Consider the following 25,393-nt stretch of genomic DNA (forward strand, 5'->3'; position numbering starts at 1 on the left):
GATTAAATCAGATTTGGGTGACATGATGCTATTAAATGCTGAGCTGTAAAATGACCTACAGTTTTTTCATAACATTAAGATGTTTGCAAACAATCAAATTCCTAAAGAGACACAGCAGGGAATGTAAATGAGGCATCTTTTATTCAGGAAAATTTCCAGTGGTCAGAACTCAGTCCCTTCCCTGGCTGAATAAGAGCATACAAAGGGTACTAGGAGAAGTGCACTAAGTGCCTTAAAGTGAACTCTTGCAAAACTCTACATCCACAGATGCACCAGGAGGGATAAATATTCTGTCCAATAAATATTCTGCATCCTTTTCACTGCCCAGAAAGTAATACAAATAACTACAAATAACATGGCATGATACTGTAATTCGTACATAAAGTTTGAAGTTGCCAGTCAAGTGTGAGCTTTCTAGTAGCCTATTCATTCAAGTATTTTTGTTCCTTTCTACCCTGTTTTTAAACGTATCCATTTATCAAGGAGATAAACTTTGGAGTAGTCAGTATGCTTGAATTCATATAATAAACTTCCACTGGTGCCGACACATTCTATTTGCCCTTATAAGAAGCCAGATTCAGGGCTTTTGGAAGGTTGTTGTAGGCTTTGGAACRCTTTTACTTTTTGCAATTTGTAATCCAGTTAGGATCAGAAATGTATTATGCTTGACCTGAATCCGCTACAAATTCTTCTGGGGTTTTATTGTTACAGTCAGATCTTGTTGGGTTTTTAAATATCTTTGTGGCCTTCGTTGCTGTGGAAAAACAATTTGATAACAGAGGAAACATTTAACTGTAAAGGGGAAACATCTGAAACTAAAGACCAAGTTCTGTCAAATGTGTAACACAGGGAAAATTAGAAACTTTTCTCTAATATCCACGATATAATCTTATACTTGGGAAACTGAAAAGCAAAACAAAAAGAAACAAAATGTTTTAGTTGATATCCTGTAAAGTTACACTATTAAAAATAAACCTTGACTATCTGTACCCTGGGAAGGGCCTTAGAGTTTGCAGTTTGTGCTCTTTAGCTTTCGAAGCTGTACAGAGATCCACTAAATAATAGTGCACATCCAAACTCACTTCATATGATCTAGTTCTTCTCTTGAGAAGGCAAGTGGTGACTATTATCATAATGTTGTGATCCAAGGATCTGATTAGAAGTACACTATCGTTAAGGAAAAGTATTTAAAAGAGCTCAGTTCAGGCACAGTATTTCTTCACTTAGGGGAGAATAGCTGGCCTGCTCTTGGAACCTGCGTCACACTAAATAACATTTTACAGACTACAGTCTCTTGATTCACTTAGAAAAAGTGAATCAGTCCCTCTTTATCAGTCATTGCCACAAAAGATGGCAGTTTAAATTTGAACCATAAATTGATGAAGAATTGGATCATTTGATACACGATTCAGATAGCTTTACAGTTACCTATTCTTACCTTTTAAAATCTATCCCTGACCATACAAATCATTTTAATCTTTAAAATCATTTTTATACAAATGAGTATTTGTAAAATAACATCGTATTTGTTTATCAATACAAATAATATCAATATTTGTAAAATAAAATATTTTTTATGTTTTCCTAATGAATTTTGCTTATGTAATTTTTCTTTTTCTTACAAAAATGTTGATAGTAAATATTGGTTGTACAATAAGTTTCGCATAAGATGTGCTTGATATATGAGAGATTTTTACTTTTTTTTTCTTTTAAGGGAGAGATACTGAGAACATTGGCAGAGAGCAGTCTCTAGACATCAGTGGTGAGCTCGTATCTTTTTCTTGTACTAATATTTGACACTTAGTTCAGTGATCTGACAGATGCAGTATCTAAATGTGGAAAAATACACTTGAAATAATTCAATAACTTCACTATTGTTTTAATTATATCAAAAGTTTCCTCATAAATACTGCCTATGATAGAGTTCTACTATGAAGTATAATTTTATAAGCATATTAAACAATACAGACTGATTTTTGCTATGCATATACATTTTTAATGTAACTTAAAAGAGAATAGTCTTTGAGCTGATAGTGAAGTTCTGTTTATACAGTTAAAATTGCATTCTTATTTCTCTGTATTCTGAGATCTAAAATAACTTCTACATTCTCTTCTTTTACAAAGTTTTTTTTTTTTTTCTTTTAATGCTCATTCATCTCTTTAGAATTTGAGAAAACTATTATGGAATATAATTTAGAAATTATTGATTGTTCTAGAAGTTATACTCCCTGATCTTAGTTCTGTGAAGAGTTGTTATTAGAATGACAAGTGAAAACTGTGCTCAAGGTGACATTTTCTATGACTTCAGCCACACCTAAAATTTGAGTACTTTCCATGTACTGTTTGACAGCTAAATATTTTTGATGCTAGAATGTGGGAGATTTATAAAAGAGGAAGTCTACCATGTGTTAGGATATATTAAAATTATAAATGATATGAAGAGGAATTCTTAACAGCGGTTTTCCGTGTTTCTTAAGAGGTAAGGTACTTAAATGTACATAAATGTCTCTTAAAACCTAAGTTACAGACACTAAATATGAACCCAGTATGGCTATGCCTAATAAGATGTGCAAGCTATGAGTAAAGCAATGTAAAATCTGTCTTTAATAACTAGTTCATTTGTTTTTTAAAGTTCATGCTTTATTATCATTCATTTCAGTTAAAGAAGTATAGCCATACCGTACAAAGCATTTATTAAATGATAATGCATTTCAAGAAGTTCCCAGACCTCTTGAACTGTTAATTAAATACAGAGCAGGCTATGGTTACATATCCTTTTAAGAGTTCCCATTCCCCTGGGTTTAGAGATCACAGGAAGTCACCCTGTTCAATCACAGTCTCTCATGCAACACTGAATAGTGCTGCTTTTCTCAGTAAATTCTCCCATTGCTCTGTAAGCTTATAGAAGATGAAGTTGGTTTCTAAAATGATCATTCTTTATGCTAAATATATGTAAAATAATAAGTAGCAGTATGTGCTCTCTGGAAATACTATTTTCTGATATTTATGTGTATTACTTTTAGATAGCTAGCAAAAGTATTTTCCAAATCAAATTAAAACAAAAAAATGGTAAGTAAGTGACACAGAGTATTAGAATGACTTTGAAAACTATCAGTTCAGTGACAGTAATCTTGTACCTGTGATACCATAAGGAGTAAATCCTACCTGTTTCTAATAATAGGTAGGTATTCTTTTTAACTAACTCATTTCTTTTAACACATTTTCAGCTGCCCCCAGACTTCAGGGCAAACAGCCAAGTAAGTTAAAAGGCAAAGTCTGTACACAGCAGTTATAATTCAGGGCTTGTGTTCACATAAGAATATTCATCTGAAGCAACTAAAGGTGGGATTTTAAGTCAGTTAGTTACATTACATTACATTAAATTCCAATGTATGAATACTCTTTTTCAGAATATGTGATTTTAGACTGAATTAAGATGAATGGGGTTTACTTATCCACATTTAAAAGAAGTTGATTTGATTTTTCTGAATGTTCCTGCTTAAACATTTTCAAATATTAGAAACAGAGGACAAGATTTTGGTTTGGACTGTGCAGGGAAGTACTAGCATTGACACAGGGCTCAAAATCACTATGTTCGGGAAGGTAGGAATGGTTAGAAATTGTACATAGATCTTGAATAGTAGCTAAGACTGCAGCATCAATAGTTTCCAAAAGCACTGATTGCCACTGCTTTTTATAAAAGTGTCCACCTCCAAAATGTTTATTTCTTCCTAGTTACTGCAGAGTGCCATCAATTTCCCCTGAAATTACTTCAGCATTCAAACATCCAAGTCAACAGTAGGAGTTCATACTTAGTTAAAACTATTGTATCTTCAGCATTTCTGAAATGTATCTTAAAGGTGTCATCCATGAATTACAGATCTGAGCCATATGATCCCTTAAATAAATAAATAAAWAAAAAAAMAATAAAATCTCATGGTTTCTACTGTGCACAGGATGGCTCATGATCTTTTGTTTGGGAAGGAGACTTTCAGATTTTTCACAGGCAATGTATAGAACTGCACACTGTTCCTCTGGGATATAACCTTTTTATATAGTCTTCGGCTATTCTGAACAAACTTGCATCTTTTCACACGAGAAGACCTGTATTTTCAAGGACAATGGTAGAATGCAGTATACAAAGATCTCTACTGGGAAGCAGCGAAGGTCACAGCACATGTGGGATTTCTGACACAACTGAATCAAAGACAAGTCATGAAAACCTAGGCTAACACAACTTCCACTTTCCCACTGATATATCTTGCCATTACCACAACTGCCTTCACCACAATGTACCACAATTTGCATTCTTTTTACCTTTTTGTATACAACTCTTAGTTAAAATACTTTGGACTGTGATGTTCATTATTGGGTTTGGTCTGTGTGAATCTGTCAGGTACTGCTTCCCAGCAAGGGTTCATTTTTTAGATTTATTTAAATTCTTAATCAACAAGGAGGAGAGAAGTAAGTGGTCAAAGGAAGATATACTAACCATCTGCAATAGCGCAGGAATCCTTCTGTGCTCACATCCTATATCTACCCTTTTCTATATGAGAAATTGAATTGATTGAATTTTAGTAAGAAAGGTATTGTATATTCTTCATTCCTGTCAGTGAGGCATAGTACATACAGTATGCTCTTGACAGGCAGTGAATGCCCTCCCATTTTGTGAAATTTCAGAACCATCTTGCTTCCTTTTGAATGRAAGTGCTCTATGTTCAAAGTAGCTAAAACATTTTTAACTCTGAGAAAACAAGATCTATCCATCACATATTAACAATTTCATTGTTTAAAAGTGTGCATAGCATCTTAGGATAAAGGGGAGACACAAGAAGGGAATTACAGTACAATGGGAGTAACCTGGGAGACTAAAGCAGGTCATGAAGATGGTGGAAGAGAAAGAATGTGTTTTAAAATGAGGAAAATGAATAGGATTGCTCTGAGAAACTTACAAGAGACCCATAAGCAGATTAAAGAAAGTTCTTTATGAAGCAAGAAGTGAAGTTCGGGTTGCTACCACTGAATTTCTTGCTGCACAAAGAAGTGGAAATGCAAATCTGTTAGCAGGTTGAAAAAAAGATGAGATAAATTCATGGATAACAAGCCCATGCCTGAATAATAGAAGTTCTAGGGAGGGATGTACCTTCTAACATCCTTAACACAACAATTACGGATGCTGAGGGTGTATGGGTAGAATACACTGCTTAGATAGACCACGCTTGAGTACTATCTTTAAATAAATACTTAATTAAATTGTAAAGACCCATCTCCCATTGCCTGTTGAAGACAGACTACTAGTCCAGGTGCACTAGTTGTTGAATTTACCAAGCAGATATTAATTGGGAGTCCCTTGTACATGTTGTGAGGAGTGGAAACATCTAGTAACTTTAGGGGGGGATTTTTGGTGATGTTGAGATCCTTCTTTCCATTTCAAAAACAAAGTCAAAGATCAGCTGGGTATAAGTCCAAAACACTTACCAATTATTGCAATGATTTTTCCTCTTGTGAATTTTCTATCTTGCTACTTTTGTTTTCTTTTTTAATCTCCTAACACCTTGTAAGGCAAAACCCCTCATCTGGAAATTCCATAGTTTAGTTGATTTAATAACGTTATTTTTTTTTAAAAAATAAACCTTTTATGAGAATTACTGACGTGAAAATGTGTGTAAGTCAGCTTAAGGAGAGGCTGCCAGCTACTGAACTCTAAATTTGGCCTACCTTAAAACTGTTCATCCCAGGCTCTTTGTTAGAAAGCAAAGGAGATTAGGGAATGATTTCTAGCATACACTCGTGCCTGTTGTTGTGCTACATCAATTTTATATATTGGAGAAACTTAATGTTTATTACATCATGTAAGAAGCTGAGACAAGAACTGCTATGTTTTTCTGCATTTTCCTACGTGTAGCAATAGTCACTCTTCAAAAAAAATTTCATGATTCATTTTTTGGACAGAAGCTAGAAATTGTTTTCTTTTCAGAGTAAGATGGATTTCATACAAAGAGACTTAGGTGCTAATGCAAAGGAGGCCAAATAGCATTGAATTAGGGAAGGATATGGACACCTATAGGCACAAGATATCATCCAAGGACTTTTTTAATTTGGTGGCAGATTTTTAATATAGTTTTCTCAGGAGCCCTGCTAGGACTTCACTCACATAATTTCTTCATTGTGAAACAGAGAAACCTTCAATAAATGCAAAATAAGCTCAGTGTATAACAGATATTCAGGTCAATACCATACCCTGTCAAGAAAAGAATACCTGTTTGTGAACCCCCTTGTGAATCTCTGTTAAAAACAGAAACAATAGAGGACTGAAAATACTATTTTCACCTACATTGGTCTGAAAGAACACTTTTTTTTTTTTTTTTTTTTAATCTCATAGTCTCACATTTACTGGTCTACATCATGTTCCTGCCTCCTCTTCCTGTTCAGTTAAACCACACCCAGCCACTTCATTCCTTTTTGGTTTCTATAACGTTCTTGAAGCTTTATACATCAAGGGAAAGGCAGTTTTTTACTGTTATCGTAGCAGCCTGGCTGACTGCTCTGAAATACTCCCCTCTCTTTCTACCAGTAATAAATGTGTGACAGGGACCATGGCTGCTCTGCTTTGAAATAATATGCAAGGAATGGTGTTTTTCAGGATGCTAAAATATACTCCTCCCCCACCTTTTGCAGTTTTTAATAGGAGTAGGAACATGATGAGAGTTCAGTGGTGCAATCATGAAGGGTGACTGCAGACCTCCTATCATTGCCTTTATATAAATCAGCATAAGCAAAACAGAGGCTAAATCAGATTATTCTTTCCAGATGTGGAGATGCTGCCTATTTATTCTCACAGATAGAGTGCTCTGCTTCCCCTGTGTGCTTCAGAGCTGACTTAGGGAGACTATCTCTAAAGAGAGTAAGTTAGTCAGGTGCAAACTGGTAAAATTGTCTTTTAAAAAGTAATTGACTATGATGTTCGGCAGCGGCTAACCCCTTTGTGTTTCTGGATGTCAAATAGGCTGGCAAGCAGGGCAGTTATTCTGCAACAGGGAATTCGCTGTAGCATTCAGCTAAGCCAAAATGACTCCAATGGGACAACAGAGTCACAGAGAGGATGCATTTTCTTTATTAAGTTGTTAGATACTCAAGAGTTTAGCTATGGGAGTTGCTCACACGTACTTCTTCCATAGCACCCACTTGTCTATGACGATGTGATGGAAATTAAATATAAATTGAAAAGCAGCTTCTATAATAAAATGAGAGAGAAACTCAACCCCTGCACATTTATCGTAACATAGTTCTGATACTCCACTGTTGTACATTGGAGATTACAAGGTAGTTTTTGAAGACTGAGATTTAAGAACAGCTCTGGAGTGTTTTCTTTTTGTGGAAGTTGCAAGGCTAATAAGCATGGCACTGTGGGAAGGGAAGAGTTCTTAGAGAACCCCATCAGTGGAATAAATTTTATCCAGTGCTAGGTGTGCTACTTTGAACACAGAGGGGCAATTCATTTTCTTTCAGTGGTGAGAATTAGCTGCTAGAGGGAACCATTATTTTAAACTCTCTGGGTGGACTTTTTCTCTCTGTTTCCAGGTCCTCAAATCTTACATGTGTGTGCTCAGAAGTCTGCATGCTGCTGATCCATATGTGAGCTTAAGTTGTCCCTGTTGCTGGGCTGAAATACCATTGATCCAAGCATTGTGCTTTAATTCTCCAGCCTTAATAGCCTTAAAACCAAATTGAATTGCACTGAAATGACTTTGTAATTTCTGGGAGCATAACTTTAAAAGCATCCTAAGAGCTGGCAGAGCTGCAAACCTGTGATTTCTATTTAGAACATTAATAGCGCATCTCAAGCATAGTTGCTCTGCGTCTCCCAAGTTTTGCTTTTCACAGCTAAAGGTCAGTAACTGAAATTAAGCCAAAATAAGAGCACTTGCAAACAGCAAAATGTAACAGTTATCGTATAAATTCTTCTCAAAATCAAGTGAAGGGTTTTAAGTACTTTGAAGTCCTAATTAATGCCTGGTGTAAATGCATCATGTTTCCTTTTCTAAGCTGTAACGTGTGTTGCTTCATTGCTGTAACCAAAGAAAAGAAATCAATGGCATCTCCTCAGTCATATGTTTTTAAAACAAAATGGATGTCTTCCTGGGTTTATTTTTCTTACTGCTGCTATTAGGCAACAGACTACTTTTCTTCAAGAAGTTCTGTGAAAGAAGAAATGTGTGTTTTATGGGCAGACTGGACATTTCTCCTGAAAGTGTTTTAGCTGTGGTTGATCAGTTGTATATTGTACAGCCCTGTTCCATTAGCACAAGTAGTTGCAACATCTGTGGTTGGAGAAGTCTACCTTCACAGCACAATAATGCTGTGATAGACTTTTTAGGAATGAAGACTTGATCGTTGCTAACTCCAAAGCCAGACAGTAAGGAGTCTGACACTGATCCCACACTGCTATTCATCGTACCTTATTCTGACAATGTCAGAAGAGTCATAGTACTAGCTTAAGCAGAGAGCAAAATTAACTACCAGAAGTGTAAACAGCATGCAGTATTTTCATTTTTCATGATCTAATGATGAGCTGTTTTTCAAAATTCTATTCAAATGAAATTTGCAATGAAAATAGATCATTTCTGATATGACCATAGGCTTTTATTTTCTGATGAGCTCTGATTACAGAGATCTAAATGAAGAATATCCTATAAGAAATCCTTTACTAGAAACACTGAATTTTAAATAWTATTTAAAGTAACCATACTGGCAACCTCTGCAGATGTTCCAAAAATCCCACTTGGTTGCACGATTAAGCTGAACTAACATCACTAGGGCTGAATCTTTACCACAAGTGTGTTTGAGAACTGTGCCTAAGACTGTATTGCATGTCCCTGAAAGACACTTAAGCTTGAGTAGCTCTACAGAGATGTGTTGTCTCACATGCTGTGACATATTTCTTCTCATATAAACTCACTTATTTGCTTAAGTGTTTCAGGAGTAGGATCTGAATGCCCATGACAATGCAGCAATGAATGTTACTTTCAATAATTCAATTACTTGCACCTAATCAATGTATTAATTGCTTTCATTTTAATATATTAATTAAAGAATATTGGCCTTGTGTTAACATATGTTATTGGCTGCTTGTAGTTGGCACGACAGGTGGGTATGCCATTTTATATTGTTCTTCTGTATTAATAGCATTGAAAGACATGATTAATGCTAGAAAATGCACAGACTTAAAAATAATTGCAGTTTCAACCCTAGAGGAGATTCTATTAATATCCTACATTTAATGGTCAGCTAACAAAATCAGTATATCAACTGATGACTATAAAAACTGGGAATGGAATGCCATGAATTAGTGGTGATCTGGATTCACTCTGTCAAATACAATGATTTTATGAGGATGAGAAACTGCTGACAGTGCATAATTAAGCTCTTAGCTTGCAAATCAACCTATTGATAGTGTACATGTTAATTAAAGTGCAAGTAAAATAAATAAATATAAAAATATATTCTAAAGCATCCAAATTGTTACTTTTCATACAGTTCATCGGAGATTTTTAGCATGCTTCTCCTTCCTTTTTCATGTGTTTACCAAACTGTTGCAAAACATATGCGCTATTTTTGAGGAAAAAATAGCACAAGCCAAGCAGAAGGGTCTATTCATGATCAGAATGCAGTTGCCTTCATTATATTCCAGTTTGCTTATAAGTGATTGATCAAGAGTTAGCAGATGGTGTTTTCTTTCACCCCCTTGCCTTCCTCTTATTTGATTACTCCAACTTAGTTTATGTACTGGCTCTGTTATACCTAATAAGCATGTATATTTGTAAGATAGTCACTTCTGTGCTCTGCAAATTCAGCAATTTAGCCACACGCAACTATCTTAGACCAAGTATGTAAGCTACATGCCTAAGACCAGCTAGAGATGTTGCACATTATGTTGCATTTGCACATGTTTCTATCAAATGAACAAAATAGCATCCATCTAGGAAAGTGTAGCACCTCTGGAAATTTTGCACTGGTAGTAATGCATTAAACTTAAGGGTCTTACCTAGCAACAACAGCTGCCATTAGTGCTGGTACAAGGGGATTCTGCAGGCTGCAAGCTGCCTAGCTGAGCTGTGGAAGGGTCTCCTTCTGAGATGGCAATTTGCTAAGAGCCAGTATGTGATCAACCAGGCATGCAGATATGATACTATAGAGCTGTATAGAGAAAACATTTACCACAGCTGCATTTGACATAGTAATTAAAATGCACACTATTTTTCATAAATGGTGCCCATCCCATCACTACTAGCCTAAGAATCCTCTTTTCCTTCTCAATCTCTAATTTTATCCCAACTCCAAACATGCAAAACATATCCAGACAAGATGCGTGGTGTTCCCTGACTCTCATCTGATAATGCTTCTTTCACTCTAAAAGAAGATGTGTGTTCCAAACCCAAATATTTCTCACAGATAATACTTCACTAGCACCCCTTTCTACCAGGAATTCCAGGTCCAGTCTCAGGGAATTTACAGCAAGTAAATCCCTCCATGGGCTAGATCCTGGTGAAACACAGCTCATGCTGCATCCTGGAACAGAGGGCCCCCTGCAGCAGCAAGCCACATAGTTAACTTGTGACTGAGGTGATTCAGACCAGAAAAATACGTACAATGTGGGATGAGTAGGGTCCCACGCCATCTGCCTTTTCCTCAGTAAAAACTCAGGAACAGAAGATTCTTCAGGCAGGAATAGAAACAACTCCTAGGCCATGTCAAAGCTAGACAGGCATGTCACATCTTCCTTCTCCTTATTCTGCTGCCTCCAGTGAACTTTGGCAGATCTGTCTGCACAGCAGAACTAGATGAAAAGCTTTTTCCAGCCAGATTCTTTGTATTCTACTGCAGTATCCTGTTAATAGAAGTTCTGCAGCATCAGATATTGAAATACAGGTTTGTTTTAAAGTAACCAACAAATATGGTACTGACATATAATTAGTTTTTTTCAATTACCAAGGGAGAATTCAGAACTAACACACCCACAGCACTTAAGTTCTGAGGAAATGGTAACATTAATTGCTGTGTGACCTACTAGTGGAAATCGCAAAGACAACATATACAATTAAGCTTTCAGTTTTTGTGTTGAATCAACATCAAGAGCTTGTTTTATTTTCCTTTTACATCCGTTGCAGCACTGAACTAAGTAGTCCAAGTAAATTTAGTGATTCAGAAGCTGTAGAGAGATTTAATTGGCTGAAAGTCATATAAGCATTTGAAACTCAGTGGCATACTTTAATTATATCCACTACAAACATACACCAGATAAGTTCTGCTGGTTTCCATTTAAGGTCAAGATTCCCGAATCTAGCCAAGATCCTTCAGTGGCAAGTTTTTGATCTATTCCATTTCTGGAGTGTCTTGAAATTTATTCTTTTGACTTACAGCTTTGAAGGCTAAGTATGACATTAGTTTATTTTTCTTTTGAGGGGGCTTTAGGCATCTGATTATTGCTAGAGAAAAGACTAGGCTTTTTTCCTTTCTCTTGACTTCACACTGTTCTTGAGCTGAAGAAAAGAAGTATAACGGTTGCACTTTAGAAATACCTCATATATGAGCTAACTCCCATCTCAGTGAAATCCACAAATGCTCTGTTGAGCTAGATTTCTGGGTTTTTTCCACCAGAACAGGAAGTGTCAATGTCCCAAAATAGCATCCAGTCTCTTGTTGATAGTGGTTAAAAATGAAGCTTTAGGTTTCTTGGACAGTGTATTCATGAAGCAATCATTATGAACTCTTTAGGTAACACAGTGGGTGTGAGGTTCAGCTTTGAGGGCAGCGTTACACTATGTTAATCCAATGACTTCAATACGTTTACTTCTATCTTACAGCAATGTAGCTGAGAGTGAATCAGGCTGAAGATTTTGAATATAGGTGATTCCATTATTTTTTATGAGGCCCTGCAGGCTCTAATTCTTTGCACCATGTGGGAGCCTTCCATTAATACAGAGTGCCATCTGTGCTTGGGTCTCATTCCTTAAAGAAACATTTAGCTTTCTATTCATCCTTTCTGCATTCCTGGGGCTGAACAGTGTGTGAGAGCGTTACCCTTTCCTCCCTTGTGTCACCAGAGTTTATTGATCAGCCTCAGGACTAAAAACACAACAGAGAGCCCTGCTGTTTCCAGTACTGTTGCCTATCTTTTGAAGCAGGGATGAATGCTCAAGCCATAATGTATTCTTTCGACACAAGAGCATTAACCTATTGTGAAAAATAAATGCAAAAGATTCTCAAACTGGGAMGAGAACAGGCAATGGAGCACCAAAAAGCTTGCACACCAAGGCTTTTGCTTCAGCTCTTGCAGCTTGAGCCTCTTGTATCACTAGCTAATTCTCTCGCTGTTCACCATAGGAATACAAATTGCCAAATGAAGCTTTTTGTTCAGCTAATGCTCTAATGGTTTAGAAGAGGAATTGTCTCTTGCAGTCATTTACTTGTTAGGAAACTCAGTACTTTAGTTCTGTGGCTGAGTTCAGAGAGGGTACAGTTATAAAGCTACTGAAAACAATAGATTAGGGTTACTGGGTCAAAAAACCTTGACTCCTCCTGAAATGAATGTAGGTAGCATTTTGTCTTACATCACAGGTGAGCTTCACCAGTTTAAGTGCCTTGCCTCACTTTGACACAAAAAACCCACAAGATATCTGGAGTTTCAGTATGAATGAGAATCCGGAAGTTCAGACTTGTATCGCAGTCGAGTTTGGCTTATCAGCACCAAGCCTCTGCGGTGTGTGAAAGCAACCTGACAACAAGAAACATTTAAAACAGAAAGCACAGTTTTAATATAAGTAAACTTTTGAATAGAAGAGGACTTTATATTGCCTGAGTTTGGCTGTAGATAACAAATAAATACAACCCATTCAACCTGCATTTGCTTGAGTCTAAAAATTTATAAGAGCTCTTCAAGCTGCATGGATGTATTCCTATTCTGCAACACTCTAATGTCAAGAGCACTTATTTGGTCATAAGTTTAGCTTTTTCAGTGATTAGCATTTGTGACACTCCACTTGACTGCAACCAAGTGTGTAGCACTAGCATGCACACAAATGTATGCCAACATTGAGTTTTGAAAGTCGTAATTTTTCCTAAAGGAAACACATAAAGTATGTGAGAGATAATAAAGTGTTAGAAGGGTCAGTAAGTTGTGCCCTATTATATGTAGGGAGATAGCCAACACAGGAAAAAGTCACATATGTAATTAAGAATTCAGAGACTTTTCAATTCATTTCTGTGTATCTTTCATACCTTGCAGGAGACTCCTTAGTGCAAACCCTGCTGACTGAAATCCTAGGCAAGGTAGCTACCAGATGTCGTCCCTTCATTAAGACTTAAGTGGTCTAATGAAAAGCAAGTTTTCTTAAGATCACTGATAGTATAAAATAACACAAGAGAAAAATATGTGTAAATATCTACTCTGATGCCCTGCTATACCATGTTGGGCAGTGCATTTTGGATCTAGTTACAGTAAATAATAAAAATTATGCATATTTCTTGACAGAAATGCTTCTTCCTCTCTGACTACCAAAGCCTCCATCATTAGATTAATATGATGCCATTTTTCTTGACTTTTCAAAGCTTGATGATGACACCCTTCAAGTTTTTTTTTCTTTTTTTTTTTTTTTTAAATGTGGTCAGGTTTCTTATGAAATCATTTAACTCCTGTGGTATCATCCTAGTTATATTCAGGCTATATCAGTTCCTGGCTGTCTATATCTCCTTTTCCTCTTAAATGTGAATGTTGACTTCTGCAACCACTCATTTCCAAACCTAAATTTGCATGGTCTCACTGTACTGTGAGAATGAAGGACTGCTGCAGAAGAAGCCCTTTAAGGACAGTCATCATTGTGCTTGTAAATCCTTGCTGTCCTTTACTGAGAATGTTAGCTTAGAGAATTCATTACTTGTAACAGTAATTCTGTTCTGTGTTTAGTATGAATTACTGATTAATGAACACCAATCTGTTCCAGCTACATCCTACGCCCCATATGGCATATAAAAAACCCTTTTTAAAATAAAGTTATAAAAAGAGATCTACTAAATCATAGGGGGTTTTATCCATAATCCCATAACTTACTACATTGTCCAAAATAGTTCTAAAAGATTCAGATGCTTCTTTGCAACATTGCCACATTCCCCAAAAGTGGAATTACCAAGATTTCCCAGATGTTCAGGGCAATTATTTCTTCCTTGAGAGTAGATATTGGTATTGAGTCTAGCAAGATGAAAAACAGATAAAATAAGCTATACACACACACAAAAAAAATGCTCTATGCAAGCAGAAAATTACATGTGCTGGAAGTATTTTTTAATGAATAAGAGTATAAGAGAAGGTTTTTCTCTTAATATGTATCAATGATGATGGAAGCACATTACAATATATTTCCTTTTAGTAATACAACTATGTCTTGCAGCTTGCAGAACAATTTTCTTTCACTTAATGTCTTCTTTTACAGTAAATATGATGCATAGCAGGGAGAACATAATAAACATGACCATGTAACTCAGAACACAAATGCCTAAGCTTTGCGAACAATATCATGAATTTCTGCTGATGATCTGCTGAAACGTATTCTTCTGCCTAGGAACAAATATTCCAGGGGGGACTGGCTACTGTCTCTCGTGCAGCATCTTTTTTTCTGTTTTAGTCCACAGCTTGCTTTCTCCAGAGGCACCAGCCACTTCTCCTCGTACTAGCATTGCAGTCTGGTGTAGTGTGCTTATACACATTTTTAAAAGATGAAAATGTTCCAGCAGTGCACAGTCCTTTATCATTTCTTTTTTAAGCAATAGGAGTCTATTCTTATATTTTTATTAGGAGAAAAAATATTTCGCGTAATTTTCATATCAATTACATTGTCTGTTATTGTATTATGGCTCACTGTGGCTCCAAATGAAGCATATATCTGGATGTAGGAATTCAGAAGCACTCCTAGATTTGCCATTTCAGATGTAGCTTTTGTAAGCACACTGTAAGCACACAAACTGCCTACATGTATATCTTCTCAAGGGTCAGATGAAAGCATTCAGGTACTATCAGTTGATGAGCCTGGAACAAGACAATGCTAGGGAGCCTCTTTTCAGTGACTAGGAACAACCGTGACTATGAGCAAACTTTAAAGTTGGTTTTGTATAAGACATATGTCTAAAGCAGATGAGATCACCATGTAGTCATGTATAACATGTATATACCTTGTGTATGTTTACTCTTGTTCTTGCCAAACTCCAGATCCAAAACCCTGAAAAGTTACTGGAAGTTCATATCCAAAAGACTAGTGGGTACTGTAACGTGAATAAAGGGTAAAAGTTTCTTAGGTACTATTCACTTAATTCTGTATTAGTACTTATATTTTGGTTCAAGGTCTGTGGTTCATGGTTTTTGTTTTAATTCTTTCATGGAATATGCATTCATCATGCAAGTGTTTTTCCCTATCACTCACAAATAGTCCTTAAAGTTATATATCATTTGCTTTCTCTTCAGGATTTTTTTGCTTCCAAAAAGTATATTGAGGGTTTTATGTGTGTGTTTGTGTGTGTGTACACATACACAAATGTATGTGTGAGTATGTATATATATACATACATATATACCATACATGTTACTTTGAGAATATTTGAAAGACCTTCAGGTGATATATAGATCATGAATGAATTATCCTGGACAGGGAACATAAGGTACTTATCAAAATTCAGCCCTGTTGTTCCCTCTCCTTTTATTTCTGTCCACTATAGCAAAAAGCTTTGTATGCCCTTCCAGTGAAGGAGGCAAGGCTGGCTAGCAGTCAGTGTGACAGAAGGAAAGCAGTGCAGCAGAAAATTGGATAACAGGATGAAAAACACAAGGACCACAGGAAGCCCATCAAAACTGCCTCCTCTTGTCAGAAACCAGACAAGTGACAAGTACAAATATAAGGTATTATCCACAATTCAGTGTTTCTAATGATACCGCAATTACAGTTCTGCTTCCTATAGACAATCTCTTAACTTTTTAGCCTTGACCTTACATTAGAAAATCAAATAGTATGTGGTAAAATAAACATGGAGAAGAATGCTTTACAGTCAGACATCCAAATATACAGTCCCAAACAAACATTTTTATTGTTAATTTCCCTTAGAAAAAGTGTTTTAAAAGTGTTTAAATAGGATTTTCAGTCACTGGTCTAAAAGCCATGTTAAGTTAAGACAGTGTATGTATTTTCCAGATCATGCATCAGAAAGAGGCAGGCAATTTAAATTGTCTGCCAACAGTTCAAGACTGTGGCTAATTCATTACTCACACATCTCTAGCTGGAGTACTAATTTAAAGTCGTGTGTCATATTAATTGTAATCTTGTTTCAAAGTGACAAGATAAATATCTCAAGGTACATAATATATTATGGACATAGGTCAAACCAAATGAACGTCTAAAACAGATTAACACTAAATACATGCAATATGTCATGTTTGTAAATTAAGAAAGGATAAATTGCGTTAACATTTAGCAGATTGTTCATTATACTTCATCTTTGCTTAGGTTTAAATACACTAACAGATACTTTTCCTGTGTATAATATCTCTGAAAATGACGCATGCAGAATATTTAGAATTGAATACTTGAGATATAGAAGTGACAATTCCCAAATGCTATAAAGAACAGTACACAATATTACTGGATAAGCAAATGGAGTAGCCTGTAGTAGTTTCCTTGATTTATTGGTCTTAATAATAGGAATGTAAAAGACAAATTCAAATACACTGCTCACTTTTCTCCTTCCTTTCTGTTGCAAGATTAGTTAATCATGTTGGAGTAGTGGTTTAATTTAAAAGCAGTCTTGAAGTTCTTCCTAACAAGGAAAAGCTTTGAGCCACTTCATGAGTTTGATGACCTGAGCTGTACGTTGCCCTTATTACAATTATGGAGCTTGCTTCAACGATGGCCAGTGCCATGGGTGGGCCACGTCTGCCAGCACGTGCACTGGTCCCAATTCCTCTAAAGGAAAATCCTCTTCTGGCTTCATAATCTCCTAGGACTGGCTTTAAGAGTGCTCTTATGTAAAAGCTAATGAAAGTGTATAAGAAATAAATACAACTGTGCCAATAACTGTGGCACTTAAGATACCAAAAGAAAGTGTATCTACTTGTAATTCTGCCATCACAAAAGAGTGTTAAAAAGAAAGGACTTATCACTACATTTACTAATATTCAGAAATGGGACCTTCTGTAAAAATCTGTGGTGTTTCTGACTAACATTTGCAAATAAAAAGGTATATGGTTTCATCCTGTTTGCCTCCTGCTTAAGAAACATATTTTACATGCACAACTTTGGCTGTTACATGATTTCCTAGCTTGATATTAACACTTACATAACTTGTAAAGAATTTTATTTTAGTGGTAGACTGTTTTCTGAAATTCATTATTCAGTTGCAAAGTGAATTTCAAAGCAACCTGGGTTAGTAGTCCAGCTTTTACAGAATTTATCAAAAAAAAAAAAAAAAAAAAAAAAAAAAAACTTGTTATATCATAGAAGTATTTCATATCTAGTGCCTCTGCAATAAAATTTGTAACTATATAATTATATTAGTTGTATTTCTCAGCAAAACTTGTGTATAGACAGTCTTGTACACTTTCAAGAGCAAATATAATCCCAATGATTTAATGAATCTATCCATATGGTTAAAAAGAAGGAAGTAGAAAGCCTATATACTCATATATTAACYAGTGTACAGAAACAATAATCTGTTCAGGCTGAAATCATTGGTAGTGCTGATTTTGTCAGATACACTAATTTTTCCCTCCTCCTGTACAAATCCCATTGATAAAATTAATAATAATAATGGATTAACTTAAATTCAAATGAAATTTCCATTCATTCTGTTTTACTGACACTGGTGCTAAAGCTATAGCACTGTTTACAGATCAGATCTGATGAGTATTAGGTACTGAACAGAGGCTTCTCCATCACTAACTTATGCTATCCATCTATGTCTATACTGGATATATTTATCTATTTCTACAGAAGACTGTTGTAGCCTTATACTCTTTAATTATTACTATTTACAGATAATAAGATATATTCAATTGCTTTTGCCATGTAAATGTCATTCCGTTCAGAAATAAGGCTAGCCTTTTAGACATATTTGTTTGGATATGAAATTAGCATGACTAAGTATTGTTTAAAACCTTTACATTATATTTCATGTCTCAAGGCATCTTGATGCTTGTAACCCTACTTTACTATCCACCCTGACATTTGTCAGAAGGATAACAGCAATGACTCATGTATCAGTCACCAGCTGTTTTTATCTCTCGTTTTTTCCAACCCCCCTTTTTCTACTCTATTGATTTTCATGGAAATGTACAAATGATAATGGGATCAAGCAATAAATATGGGATAAATGAAGGAAGATTCCTTCCTTTAGAGAAATAGGTGGGAGAAATCTTGGCCAGACTTCATTGCTTAATAATCCATATTTCAGTACCAGTCCATGAACGACTTTCCCTACATGAAGACCTTGCATTCTACTCAGTGTTAAAAGCAGGAGCAAAAATAAAATTTTCACTGCTATATTCTAAACATGAACCACTGGTATTCATTAAAATGGATTCTTACCGCAGTGTTAATGAAGGCAGCAGCATAGTATTCTCAGTCCTTATGTCTGAAACTCCTGGGTAACATGGCTGTGGGGATTATTCTGACTGGAAATTCTTTTGCTATATTTTTCAAGCATAAGTGCTTTTTCGTAGACATATTAATAACTAGGTCACATGAAATCTCATCTAGCTTCCACAGAGAAAAGATCTTCTGGTTCCTCTGGAAGGTAATTATGGAACATAAGATACAGTCACAGATTTAATGCATTTTTTGACCTGTTCACATAAATGTTTACTCTGCAAGTATCCTYGTACCTTTGATGTTATTCTTTCTAAAAGTTGGTATGGCGCTAAGCATGAGGTTCACACACACAAATATTGGAGTTTGGCTGGAGTGAGCAAAATGATGAAAAAAAATATCCCAAACTAGAGAGTCCTTTGTTCCTTGGTGTATTTTTTTGTGTATCTTTTGACTGGAATGAAATATTGTGGCATTAATTTTTGTCATTTACAGAGGAGAATATTAAATAAATAAACTAAAATATACAGATAAATTCAATTTGACAGAACATGCTAAAATATGCATGGAAAAATAAGTGGATCTGTGTAGTGCTCAGAAGTGTTCATTTCCCAGATAGACATATATTTGTTATGTCATGAGGTTATGACCGTTGAGATAAAATCCTTTTTTGAGTGTAGTATGTGAGTTGATTAATGAGGTGGAGTTGTTGAACAACCCTTACAGCTTGAGTTACTTCATGAATAGTGAAATCAAGTTACTTCTGTATAGTGTCCTGGATCATTAGAACTGCAGAAGGAGCAAACTTAAGGTCAAAAATGTGACCCCAAAAGTACACTCCAGGGGATATCAACAGATATGACAGGAAAATCGAATGTTTCTAGGCACTAGGCAGAAGCAAAAGCATTGCTTTGCTTGTCTGGGGAAGTAGAACTCAACGGATCAGGGTATTGCCGGTGAGTTCTAAGAGAAGGAGAAAGATGGTCCCCAGAAGTCTTTCAGGAAAAGATCATTCCCATGTTCTCTTGTTGAAGACAGTGAGATGTGTAGAAAGCAATCCTGTGTAGATTGTGTAAATATATGATTTCCATTAAATGCTTTCTGTTATAAGTGATCTTTTATTATGAGGACATACCTGCTCCTTCATTATTGCTGTYATTGATTCAAAGAAAACATAATGAAAGTCAGCACCTGTGTAGGGAAGGGTGAATCTGTGCACATCTGTTTTCTTTTTGGTTAAAATATGTGTTTGGAAACATTAGAATTTTGAGTTAAGCACCTTTCTCAGACCTGCTGAAATAAATAGAGATTGCATACTTTAATTAAAGAGGCAGAGAGACTGAGGGTCAGAGATAGTTCTTTGTAGCAATAATGGCAACATGTGCAACTTCTTTCTCCCCCCAGGAAATTCTTAGATCTTGACATTTTGAAAGTAGTGAAGCCGTTTCACTTATTTGTTGTTTTTAGGAGGATTTTGAACTACATGGAGCAGATGCTAAAGCAGATGGACACTGTCTTTTGGAAAAGTGAGAAAAAATCTGATTAGAAAATGTCATGCTATTGTTTCTTCTTTTTCCAGCTGAATGAGCTATGAAAGGACTTCTCCTTATGTCATAATTTATGGAAAATACTAAATGCTGAGACTACCTCAGTCAGTGCTTTACATAAGCGGCTAGATTCTGGCCCTGTTTCATGTGTATTTTAAAGATTTTTTAAGGAGCTATCTCGTATTGGGTAACCCCATCTGTATTTTCCCCCAGAGTAGAGCATTTCAGAGTGGCAAGAATCACAGTGGCTGGAGTCTGAGCAATTTCAAACAGGCAGGAGGCCTTAAAGAGGTTGTGGACCCTGCTCTGATTTGGAGTAATGGCAACAGGCTTAGAAGGGTGAGGTGCTTGTTATACTGTATTCTTCACCACTTCTAGGTTAAATGTACTGCTGGAAACCTATCAAGATTAGGAGAAGAAGGAGAGATGCTATTAGACACCTAAAGATGGCAGGGTGCATTACTGAAAATCCATAGTCCTGCCTGCCCCAGGAGTTGCAGGTGCGGTTGCTTTTTGTAAGAGCCTCCCTAAAGATCCTACATGTCCTTCCTCCTGGCCCTGCACAAACCAGGCTGTTTGTCACTCAAAATCTGTGCATGTGGACATCTGGTAGTTGTATATAGGTGTTTGATCTCCAAATTAAAGCTGCTTGAAATCTAATTTATATCAGTGACTTGTCTAACTTGTAGCATAGCCCAAAGAGTTTCTGTATGATATAGGAAATTTGCCTGTGGTGGGATTACACTCAGGGAACAGAGTACAAGTCAAAAAAAAAAAAAAAAAAAAAAAAAAGATATGGTAACAGATCTGAGTTCTAATCCTATCTCTTCTATAGACTGCTCATCTCTCCATGTTTCATCGGTAAGCTGGGGATAAAGTGCTGTGCTGTTGGATAACCAAGTGCTGTTGGATAAGAATGACARTTTTTCTTAGCTTCTCCCGTAACATTCTGTGATGTATCAGTTGACAAAAGAATTCTCTGGTCTGCTTCCTCCATTGCAGCAACTTGTCTTTCCTTTTAATTACCATTCGTTTTGTCTTGTTCTGTTCTGTTGTGCTTTCATTGCTATCCCTTGCTTCCAAACAAGATGAGAAGGAGCTGCAGATGGTTACAGGCAGAGCCCTAGCAATAACTGAGTATATGGCTATTTGAGTGAATTGGAAAAAATTCATTTTAAGACAAGCTAGAAAAAAATCTGAAAATTCAGTTTTATATACAGTGAAATATTTTACTCTTAACTGAATACTTTTAAAAATATYTTTACATCTCCAAAAGCTAACAGCATAGATCTATTTTTACGTAGAAAGTCAAATTCCTACGTAAAAGGCTGTTTTGATGCTGCAAATGTTTTGGTTTTAAATTTTGCAATGAGATGTTTCAACATGGGATGGCCCTGGAGTGTTCCCCTCCCCCGCCTTGAAACCATCAAAATGAATTCGGGAAATATTTTGTCCAAATGAATAGGTAATCCTGAGTGAAAAACATTTCAGACAGAAATATTCACGTACCTCCAGTCAGAAACCAGTATCTTTTTGTGTAAATGTGGAAAAAAAATGCATCTGTCCCAAGTTGTTGTTCAGCGATGTTGCAGAACCACACTGTGGGCTGATTCTTCTGATGATCTTTTTTGAGGCATACCTGCGGCATATCTTCAGTGTGCCTTCTGGTAGCCTTTATAACATGTACGAAGTGTCTGAACTTGTATAAATGTGAAATCTTGTTTTAGCTAAAATTGGATCAATTACAATACAGGCTGGATTTTAAAACCAATCATAAAACTGGTGCATGAGCTATTGAACAACTTAACTGAAAAAAGGGACAGCTTTTTATGCTGTACAATCAGTTTGTTAAATCCGTTTAAAACGGTGCTGAATCGACACTAACTAACCCCCACACGTGAGAATACTGATACAAGTAAATTATTTTCATACAGCAATGTGGTCGAGTTATGCAATGATAGTGTCAGCTGAAGCCTGAGAGAACATTCTGGCCTTTTCATAGCAGGGACTTTTTTATGCCAGTTTGGAATTAGGTCAAAGATATTAACTAACATGTTAAGTATATAGCAATTCACCTTGGAATAGGTTTCTGCCTTATGATTTATGCCATTCTCTTCTGTACCTCGCTATACAAGATATGATTTTTATTACGCTCATATATTTAATTCTGTACAGAAATATGTGTTAACTACTTATTCTTTTCCATTGCAGTATATATCTATGAGTCATTAATATTGTTCTTTTAGGATAAGTCATGCAGTTCATCCTCTTATCCTCATATAAAAATTATATGGGAAAATCACCATGTACCTCCTATTGTATATTTTTATGATGCAATAACCAAGTTCAAATTTCAACACTACCACTCAGGTGAAAATATTCATAATGTCTTCAACCTTATTCTTCTCACCTTTGCTTCAGTATGCTCCTAGTCGCATTTTTTCAGATGACATAGACCAGATATATCCCTAATGTGATTTAAGAGTCACACTAATGGCCCTCATTCCACCTTTTTTTATACTTGATATAAATTAAGGAGAAGGTATAAGAGTCTGTCAAACAGTTGTTCTTTCTCTAAAGTGACCCAGATATGGAGACTAATAACTACTGGATTTCGTACAGCTTATCTTTTTTCCCGGAATGTTTGCATCATTTTGAAACAATGCGTCTCCCTTCTTTCTTTCCATGGAAAAAGTCTCTTTCATCTCAGTTACAGAAAAAATAAACAGTCAAGAACTGAGAGAAAAATTAGAGTGGGCCACTGGCAGCAAAGCTGCTGAATGCCCCCTTCCCACAAAGAAACCGTAGGGACTGTAGGGAGAAGCGTTGCAGCACCTTCAGACATTGCCTGCTGGCAACTCCCTGCTGGCAGCTCCCACAGCCATTGCTCTTCAGACAGCTGTACGCTATTAGACAGGATGTTCAAGAGAACCAAAGAGTTGTCTTTAGGGCGATTTCTTATCACAATACCATTAACTAAAACCTGCTGTTGCTGGAGAAATGCTTATTACAAAGGAATGATAGTTCACTGATGTTTGGTAGGTGACATAAGCTACTGAGGGCTCTATCTCTTATCTATGTCCTATTGACAAATTAGTTGTATATCTCAGTCTTGCAATCATCCCTTGAGACTGATAAGAGTATTTCCATGCAGTTACTGTGTTTATTTATGGAACCTTTTAAAATACAATACAGTAAGGCAGAAGAAATGTATTCATCTCTAAAAATTTTAAGCCTTCTATGGATAATTAAAAATATAAATATTAAGTATCTCCAAAAGCAATGGTTTTGAAGCTTAAACAAATCTGGAATGATCCTGTTAAGTCAGACTTTTTAGTGCTAAATGAAGTAAGTAAGCAGTAAATCTCTAAAGTACTTGTAAACATTCTTGAAAAACTATTTTTGCCAGAGTCCTAAACTTCTGTGTTCAGCAGTGTAGTAGGTGTTAGGTGAAAAGTCAGTGAATTTAAAAATTTTACATAAGGTCAATGTTAGGGCTACAGACCTGCAAAAAGTGAAAATATGGGACTTTAATTTTGTGTTCTTGTGAACATTTATTAGCAAAACACATTGTTTTTGGTCAGTGCAGTAAGTTGTATTAAGGAAGCCTTCTGTAATTAGACATTGATAATCGCATCTGCACAAAGACAGCAATGAAGGAAATAAAATAGGATGAATAAAACCCCCTATTTGCCACAGAAAACATGCAGTGCCAATTTCTAAAACAACAACAAAACCTCCCAAGCCCTTCCCAAACCTCATCCTTCTACTTTATATTAAGAAGTAATATAGGCAAAAAGTACCTTTTCCTTCCACTATCTAAATTGTTTCCAGTGCTACTGTGAAAAGCACAAAATTGTATCACGTTTTGCTAGCTTGTAGTATTATGTCAGTAGAAAGTATATTATGTTAGTCATTAGTAAACAATAGATACATTGTTATACATATCCCAGCTGAGACACAAACAACATGAGGTGTTAGTGTTCAAAATCTTCTGTTTTGCATTAAAACTCAAAGACATAAATATGTTAGATCCATACTGGAATAAAATACATAGTTGATTTCTCAAGGCTCAGCATTAACCTAATTAATCAAGGGAGCCTATCTGGAGCCATACTTGCAAAAATACTAAAATGTATATGAGTGGCACATAATAGACCACATTTTCTGTACATTTTTAATGAAAGGCAAAAGATCCAGCTGCAAAATAAAAGGCTGCCAGGGAAGGGGGTGAGGGAAGAGGTAAATATGCATCCTTATTAGGAAAAAGAACGGTTTCATTCCTCATTTCCTGTAAGACCTCACCACAGCAGCTGCTATTACCGTATGTTTATTTCTAAAAGAAACTAAAAGTCTCCTTGTGTTTTAAAAGCTGGGATTCTAGCCCTGAGCAATACCAGAGTGTGACAGGCTGTACCCTGCAGATAAATTTCAGGCGTAGGTTATGTGGTGCACCAAAAAAAAATTCTTTTATTAAAAATCTGATCTTTCAGAAGAACAACACACTGTGTTTTTATGTGCCAGTCTTTGCATTCCCAGAGTAGGCTGAAGAAGCTATTAAGTAATCTAGACAGAAACCCAGAAGTTCATGAACTGATGCGAGGCATTTAAAAGAAAATTTGATCAACTAAACTATTTAAAGAAAGATCTTGGTATCACTGGCATTCTAGATAGCCATCTTTTAAAATCAGTGGATAACTATGAAAACTGGACTGCAACAAATAAGTTATTGTACTGCTAGAGTACCAATGGCACAGCAAAAACAGATAATAAGTCTCCAAGGTAAAAGTACAGTGAAATAGTAAGAAATTTCCCCAGAACCCAGTTAAGTTTGTTAAAGGCTAAAATGGATATTTTGCAATCCTATAAATACTTCTTTGCCATTATTGTTAGTATTTAGATTGTTGTTTCACTTAAAGTGCTTCAATTTCACAATTTTTTTAACTCACCAAAAAAAAAAAAAAAAAAAAAAAAAAAAAAACAGTGGTCCTTTCTTTCATTACACAGAACGTATTTTACTAGAACAAACAGAGTATGTCAAATGTGGAAGAGGGTTTTAACCTTTGGAACAAATTTTGCGAAGCAGGAATAGCTGGCTTTAGCACTTCTTTTGTGCCCAGTGTAGTTAGTGTCTGATCCAATTTGGATGGAAAGTATCTGACTCCAAATGTTCAGCAGATGGAAGGGTGGTGAATACTCACAAGAAACAGGTTATTTCTATTACAA

The 25,393-nt window shown here is 35.9% G+C and overlaps 1 long non-coding RNA gene across 1 annotated transcript in view; it reads left to right on the forward strand.

The window, feature by feature from the left end:
* LOC146600535 (uncharacterized) overlaps nt 1-25,393 on the forward strand; it is a 161,092-nt gene that overhangs the window by 96,494 nt on the left and 39,205 nt on the right. The window contains exon 3 of the long non-coding RNA XR_014897881.1: nt 1,715-1,762. This is a non-coding gene — a long non-coding RNA (uncharacterized LOC146600535). The remainder of the gene's footprint in view (nt 1-1,714; nt 1,763-25,393) is intronic.

Source organism: Rhea americana, unplaced genomic scaffold (assembly GCF_003343005.1).
Source record: "Rhea americana isolate MKP2758 unplaced genomic scaffold, rheAme1 scaffold_12, whole genome shotgun sequence".
In the NCBI taxonomy this organism is placed as follows: Eukaryota; Metazoa; Chordata; class Aves; order Rheiformes; family Rheidae; genus Rhea; species Rhea americana.